We start from the raw sequence: 7919 nt of genomic DNA on the forward strand, positions 1-7919 counted from the left end.
ATTCTTGCTTTGGAAGCTTCCTCTCAGGGGTGTACTCCACCCTGTGAGGTGTGGGGTGTCAGACTGCCCCTAGTGGGGGATGTCTCCCAGTTAGGCTACTCAGGGGTCAGGGACCCACTTGAGCAGGGAGTCTGTCCCTTCTCAGATCTCAACCTCCGTGTTGGGAGATCCACTGCTCTCTTCAAAGCTGTCAGACAGAGTCGTTTGCATCTGCAGAGGTGTCTGCTGAGTTTGTTTAGTTTACTGTGCCCTGTCCCCAGAGGTGGAGTCTACAGAGACAGGCAGGTTTCCTTGAGCTGCTGTGAGCTCCACCCAGTTCGAGCTTCCCAGCAGCTTTGTTTACCTACTTAAGCCTCAGCAATGGCGGGCGCCCCTCCCCCAGCCTCGCTACTGCCTTGCAGGTAGATCACAGACTGCTGTGCTAGCAATGAGGGAGGCTCCGTGGGTGTGGGACCCTCCCGGCCAGGTGTGGGATATGATCTCCTGGTGTGCCTGTTTGCTTAAAGCGCAGTATTGGGGTGGGAGTTACCCGATTTTCCAGGTGTTGTGTGTCTCAGTTCCCCTGGCTAGGAAAAGGGACTCCCTTCCCCCTTGCGCTTCCCAGGTGAGGCAATGCCTCGCCCTGCTTCAGCTCTCGCTGGTTGGGCTGTAGCAGCTGACCAGCACCGATCGTCCGGCACTGCCCAGTGAGATGAACCCAGTACCTCAGTTGAAAATGCAGAAATCACCGGTCTTCTGTGTCGCTCGCGCTGGGAGTTGGAGACTGGAGCTGCTCCTATTGGGCCATCTTGCTCCGCCCTCTCTGAGAATTTAAAATACAAAATTTAGCCCAAGAAAGAGCTGGAAAATGTAAGCAAAGTTCCCAACGAGAAGAGTTCAAGTAAGAGAGGCCTGGAATACCTGTCAGGAAGCCAAACCAGATCACAGACCTATGAATGGACCGGAATAGTGGGCATTAGAGAATGGCTACAGCCCTGTTAGTTTCTAGTGGCTAGGCTGCTCCCAACACACCAGACATGGGGAGTATAGGCAGCACAACAGCATATATGCTCAATTTGCTCATAAAGCAAAGTGCAGACCCGGCCTGAGCCAATGCTAAGGGTTAGAAAGTCTCTATGCTTAGAGTTTCAGCATTATTGGCATAAGGGAGACAAGTCACATTCTAGACAGTGAGAGACTGCTTTTGGAAGAAAACAGAAAAATAGCTTCTGGTTGAGTGGATAACTCTGGGACTTATAGCCAAAGGATCTAGAAAGGATCATAAGTTTTTCTGATATGCTCTCTCAATGTGTGTGCCAAAGTTCCTTGTGCATGGAGGTAGACTATTTCTTAAGCAAAGATGCTTTCTAAAAGGACTTCAGAAGTCACAATATAGACTTCCAGCCAAGATAGTCTGCTGAGTTTATATGAGAACCCTCATCATCACCCCAAACACATAGATGTTTGATAAAAATTTTTGTCAAAAAAACTTTAAAATATATAGCGAAGCTCAAAAGAAAGAGAAGGAAATGGCCACAGGTCATAACTGAGATGGAAATGGGAGACTACCCGTACTTTTGGTCTGGCATTGGATTGCCTGCCTGGGGAAGAGGGTTTAGACCAGAGGCCTCAGGGAAGAGCTGTCCTGTCCTTGAACAGTGACACTCTTTTCATGATCCCAGGATTTAACCCTGAGCAAGCTGCTCCCTAAAAGTGATTATTCACAACAATTACCTCATGCATCACCTAATTCTTCATTCATAAGTATGTATTGACAACTGAAGTCCACCCACCACTGAAGAAAACAACAGCATGAAAGACAACCAAGGTGACAAGTCCAACAATTGGCCCCAGAAGAAGCAGAGACGATTCAGGGAACTGGAGGGCTTTTAAAAATCCCAGTGAATTTACTTGGAGAGATTTGAGAGAATGCTGCAGCTACAAAGTAAGTTTAGGCTACGGTGTTGACAGAGCAATAAGAAACAAGAAAGAAATATTGGGAATTAAAAGTATGATGGACAAAATTAAAAGTGCTATGGAGCAGCTGGAAGAAAAAGAATCCCCTGCACAGTAGAACAAAAAGACAGAAACTGAAAGCATAAGGGAAAGTCAAGGAAGAGACTATTACTATAATTTGTATTGTATAATGTCTGACATACACAAGAGAATACATGTAACATGGATGTAAGTTATGACAATCAAATAAACACCAATGAGTCCACCACCCAATTCAGGAACCAGAGCATCATTGATCTGCTTCCACTTCCCTGTTGCCACATCATGCCTCCCTTCAGAAGCAAATTCAACTGTCAAATTTGTGTTAGTGATGACCTTGTTTCTAAAATTTTATTTTTAGTGTGTATGAATGTACTCTTAAGCAATAGTTTTACTTGTTTTTGAGCCTAATAAAAATGGCATTATACTGATAGATTGATAAAGAATGTTAGATTATATTTAAGGCTACATTGAGAGGCAGCAAATCACAGTGATTAAGGTACTTCTGCCAATTCACATGCTGACTCTATCACTCCCAAGATAGGTGAATTTGTGCAAGTTGCTCCTTGGAGCCTCAGTTTCCTCATCAGCAAAATAGAAATAATGCCTCCTTCAGAAAGTTGTGGTGAGGACTGAGTGAGGAAACACACGTGTATTGCTCAGAATGAGCTTGGTGCAGAGTAACCACAGTGTGGATATTTGCCATAATCACTGTGACTTCTTTCCACTCAACTTTATGTTCCTAAGATTTACCAGTTTTATTGTAGTAGATGTAGTTCATGCTACTTTATGTTTTTTCTACTGCATACTATTACATCATGAGAATATGCTATATTTTACCTTTTCATTCTTCTGCCAATCTACATCTGGGTTGTTTCACTTTTGTGTTATTAAAAATTACAATGCTATACACCTTCTTGTACATATTTCCTGGTACATGGGTGCAAAAGGTTTTATAGAATATATGTTATTATACTTAGGAGTGAAATTGCTGGGTGATGGCATATGAGAATATGCAACTTTATATGATAAAATCAAATCACCAAATTATTTTCCAACATGGTAAAAACTTTGCAGTATGCTAATCTTTCCATTGAATTACAGGCTCCTGGTATTGTCAGACTTCCTAATTTTTTCCTCTCCAATAACAGTAAAATACTTCTTTTTTTTTTTTTTTTTTTAAGAAGGAGTCTCACTCTTGTTGTCCAGGCTGGAGTGCAATGGCACGATCTTGGCTCACTGCAATCTCTGCCTCCCGGGTTCAAGGGATTCTCCTGTCTCAGCCTCCTGAGTAGCTGGGATTACAGGCATGGGCCACCATGCCCGGCTAATTTTGTATTTTTAGTAGAAACAGGGTTTCACCATGTTGATCAGGCTGATCTTGAACTCCTGACCTCGATCTGCTTGCCTCGGCCTTTCAAAGTGCTGAGATTATAGGCATGGGCCACTGTACCCGGCCCTACTTCACTATTTTAACTTGCATTTCCATAATTTTGAATAAGGTTCAGTATCTTCCAACATATTCATTATTATGTTTTCTATTCTGCAAAATACCTGCTTATAACATTTAACCATTTTTCTATTGGTTTTCGCTTCACTAATTTAATTGATCTTTATGTATTCTAGAAAATAGTACTTCATCAATAATATGTATGTTAATACCTGTTCTTTTTTTTTTTTTTTTTTTTTTGAGACGGAGTCTCACGCTGTTGCCCAGGCTGGAGTGCAGTGGCGCGATCTCGGCTCACTGCAAGCTCCGCCTCCCGCGTTCCCGCCATTCTCCTGCCTCAGCCTCCTGAGTAGCTGGGACTACAGGCGCCCGCCACGGCGCCCGGCTAATTTTTTGTATTTTTAGTAGAGACGGGGTTTCACTGTGGTCTCGATCTCCTGACCTTGTGATCCGCCCGCCTCGGCCTCCCAAAGTGCTGGGATTACAGGCTTGAGCCCCCGCGCCCGGCCAATACCTCTTCTAAGTTTGGGGCTTACCTTTTCCTTTATTGATGGTAACTTTTGATGAACAGAGGTTTTCAACTATAAAACAATCAACTTTATCAATTTTTTAATTAACATTTTCCATATCTTGAAGTACAAAAGCACCTCTTGCATTTTTGATGTATAGTTTTTGCTGCTTATATTTAACTTTTTAATCTATTATGGATTTTCAAAATATATATGAGAGCAATTTAGAGATCTAATTCCATTTTTCTGTATTCTTAATACATTTCTCAACATTATTTATCAAATAGTTCTCCTTTCTCCATTGATTTGTAATTGGGTATCTTTTTGTTTACAAATTACCACAAACTTGGTGGCTTAAGGCAACAGAAATGAATTCTCCTGCAGTACTGGAGGCCAAAAGTCCAAAATCAAAGGGTTGGCAGAACGGTTTCTTCTGGAGGCTCTGAGGGAGAAATTGACCCTTGCTTCTCTCCTAGCTTCTGGTGATTACTCACTATCTTGGTCCATTTAAGCTGGTATGAAAAATACCATTATCTGAGTGCCTTATGAAAACAAGCATTTATTTCTCACAGTTCTGAAGGCTGTGAAGTCTAAGATTAAGGTGCTGAACTCAGTATCTGGGGAGGGCTTGTTTCCTGCCTCATTAATGGTATCTTCGTAAGATGTGTTTTCACATGATGGAAGAGGGAAGGCAGCTTTCTGGGATCTCTTCAATAAGGGCACTAATTCCATTCATAAGGGCTCTGTACCATGAGCACATTCAGACCATAGCACTGGCAATGTGTGGTGTTTTTTGGCTTGTAGACACATCACTCTGATTTCTGCCTCCCTCTTCACATTGTCTTCTTCTGTGTCTCTTTGCCCTCTTTTCTTATAAGAACATCCATCATTGGATTTCAGGCCCACCTTAAATCCAGGATGACTTCATCTCTAGATCCTTAGCTAATTACATCCGCAAAGACTGTATTTCCAAATTAGGTTTCCATTCTGCAGTTCCAGGTGGACATGAATTTGGGTGTGAAGCAACAATAATCAACCCCTACAATGGGTCAATATCAAGTTTCCATATAATAAAGTGTCTGGTTCTGGGCTCCCTGCACAGTTTCATTCACCAGTTTTTCTATCCTTGAACCAAATCCATACTGTCCTAATTTAGTGATCTAATACTTTTATAATAACTATTGATAACTGAAAGGCAAGTCCCCTTTTATTCTTCTTCCAGAGTGTCTTGGCTATACTTGGGACTTGGTCACCTGGATAAACCTAAAGATGAGACTGTCAAATTCCTTTAAAAAATCTTGTTGGGATTTGAATTAAAATTGCACTGAATTTATAGAATATTAGAAAGAAACTGACATCTTTACATTATTAGGTTCTTTAATTCACAGATACAGTATAATGCTCTCTGTTTCCATCTCCTTTAATGTCTTTCAATAAAGTATTGTTTCCTTCTTATACTCATTTTACATCTGATTTTAGTAAAATTTTTTATCTTGGGATCATTTTTAGATTCATAGATAAGTAGCGAAGATAATATAAAGGGTCTAGATACACCCCTCATCCAGTTTTTCTTAATTTTAACACCTCACATCTTTTGCTAGATTTGTTTCTGGTTAATTTATATATTTACATAAATAAATTAAATATATATATAGCTATTAAAAATGATAAAACAGAATATTAATCCACGTGGCTCAGCATCCAAATAATAGGAGTCTCCAAAATAAAAAACAGAGAAAATAGAGGGGGAGGGAATTATCAAAAAATGAAATTTCTAACATCTGAAGTGACAACAGTCTTTAAATTGCAAGAGCCCTCTTGCTGCAGAACAAGATGAATGAAAAGTAGAATCTCACCTAGATCCTTCTTTGTGAAATTTCAGAACACCAAGGGCAAAAGGATCTTAAAAGCTGAGTAAGATTGTTTGCTACAAAGTGTGTTATCTTGGAGAGCAGCTTCTGCACATAACTCAGAGTCCCTGTATTGAGTTTTTTCTTCTGAAGACATGAACTCTTTTCCTGCCCTCAGTAGTTTTGAAGTGTTCTCATGTAGGTCTTGCATATTTCCTTCTAAATATATTCCTAGGTGGTTTATATTTTTGCTGCTATTACAAATTGAATTATTTTTTCTCATATTTTCTGATTACCACTGGTATAGAAAAGCTATTGATTTTCATTTCCACTTATCCATACACTAACCACTTACTAAAGTCATTATTTCAGTTGTTTCTTAATTGAATCTGTAGTGTTTTCCTATTAGATAACTATAGGATCTGCAAACACTGATAATTTTGTCTTTATTAGCTCTCTGATTGCTTTTTCTTTTCTTATTACTCTGGCTGAAACATTCAAGAAATTTTGAGTAATAGAAATAATAGTGGGCATCTTTGTCATGATTTTTTGCCTAAAATATTGCATTTCTAAGGTGACAAGTGCTTTCGGTTTTAGAAAGTCTATGATCTTGTAAAAGAAATAGGTGTTGAAGTTTAACATATCTTTTCATTAACTGAGATGATCTAATTTAACCTTTTACTTTGACGGATTTAATAAAAATATTCCAACCACTGAATCATTTTTGCATTCCTGGTATAAATCCTACCTAGTTAAAGTGTGCTATAGTCTAAGTTGTGTCCCCCCAAAATTTATATGTTGAAGTTTTGATCCTCAACGTGATGACATTTGGAGATGGGGCCTTTGGGAGATAATTAGATTTAAATGAGAACATTGGAGTGGGCCTTCATGATGCAATTAGTGCCCCTTATAAGAAAACACACCAGAGAGTTTGTTCTTTTCGCTCTCTCTACACCATGTAAAGACACAGTAGGAAGTTGGCTGTCAATTAGGCAGGAAGAGAGCCTTCACCAGAAACCAACCATGAAGGCACTTTGATCTTGGAATTTTAGCGTCCAGAACTGTGAGAAAATAAATGTCTGTTGTTTAAGCCACCCAGTCGATGTTATTTTTTTATGGCAATATGAGCTAAGAGATAACTCTTCCCTCATGACTGCTTTGAAAGGAGACATCGGTCTTTTCCTGAATTTAGACTCGAACTGAAACATTGGCTCTTCCTGGTTCTGAGGCTGGCCAGCTTTCAGACTGGAACTTCCTCCATTAGCTCTCCTGGTTCTCAGGTGTTTGGACTCAGACAAGAACTATGCCATTGACTCTCCTTAGTCTCCAGCATGTTCACTGAATATCTTGGGACTCCATAATTTCTTGGGCCAATTCCTTATAACAATATCTTATAACAAATACATATCCACATCTTATTGATTCTGTTTCACTGAAGAACCCTTACTAACACAAGGTATATTGCCCTTTTAATACATTCCTAAATGTATCTGCCAATGGTTTATTTATACGTGGTTAACTATTCTTGTTCTGTAGTTTTCGTGTGTGTGTGTGTGTGTGTGTGTGTGTAAAATTTTTAGCATTAGGCTTTGGCACTGGGTTCATTTTAACCTTGTAAAATTAATTGGAAATGTCAATCTTTTTTCTTTTCTTGGGGAAGTTTAAATACCAAAGAAAGCAGTATATGTTTTCTGCAAGTGTGCTGAGATTTTCTTTTAAAGCCATTTGGGCCTAGCACGCTTTTTTTTTTTTTTTTTTTTTTTTTTTTTTTTTGAGAGAGTCTCACTCTGTTGCCCAGGCTGGAGTTCAGTGGTGTGATTTTGGCTCACTACAACCTCTGCCTTCCGGGTTCAAGTGATTCTCCTACCTCAGCCTCCCAAGTAGCTGGGATTACAGGTGCACACCACCATGCCCGAGTATTTTGTGTATTTTTAGTAAAGACGGGGTTTCACTATGTTGGCCAGGCTGGTCTCGAACTCCTGACCTCAAGTGATGGGCCCGCCTCAGCCTCCCAAAGTGCTGGGATTACAAGCGTGAGCCACCATTCCCAGCTAGCATGCTTTTTGTTACTAGTTCTATGATAATTTCTATAATAATAATTATTATTCCTTCTTCCATGTTTTTTTCACTTAGATT

The sequence above is a fragment of the Macaca fascicularis genome, chromosome 2 (genome assembly GCF_037993035.2).
Source record: "Macaca fascicularis isolate 582-1 chromosome 2, T2T-MFA8v1.1".
Classification (NCBI taxonomy): domain Eukaryota; kingdom Metazoa; phylum Chordata; class Mammalia; order Primates; family Cercopithecidae; genus Macaca; species Macaca fascicularis.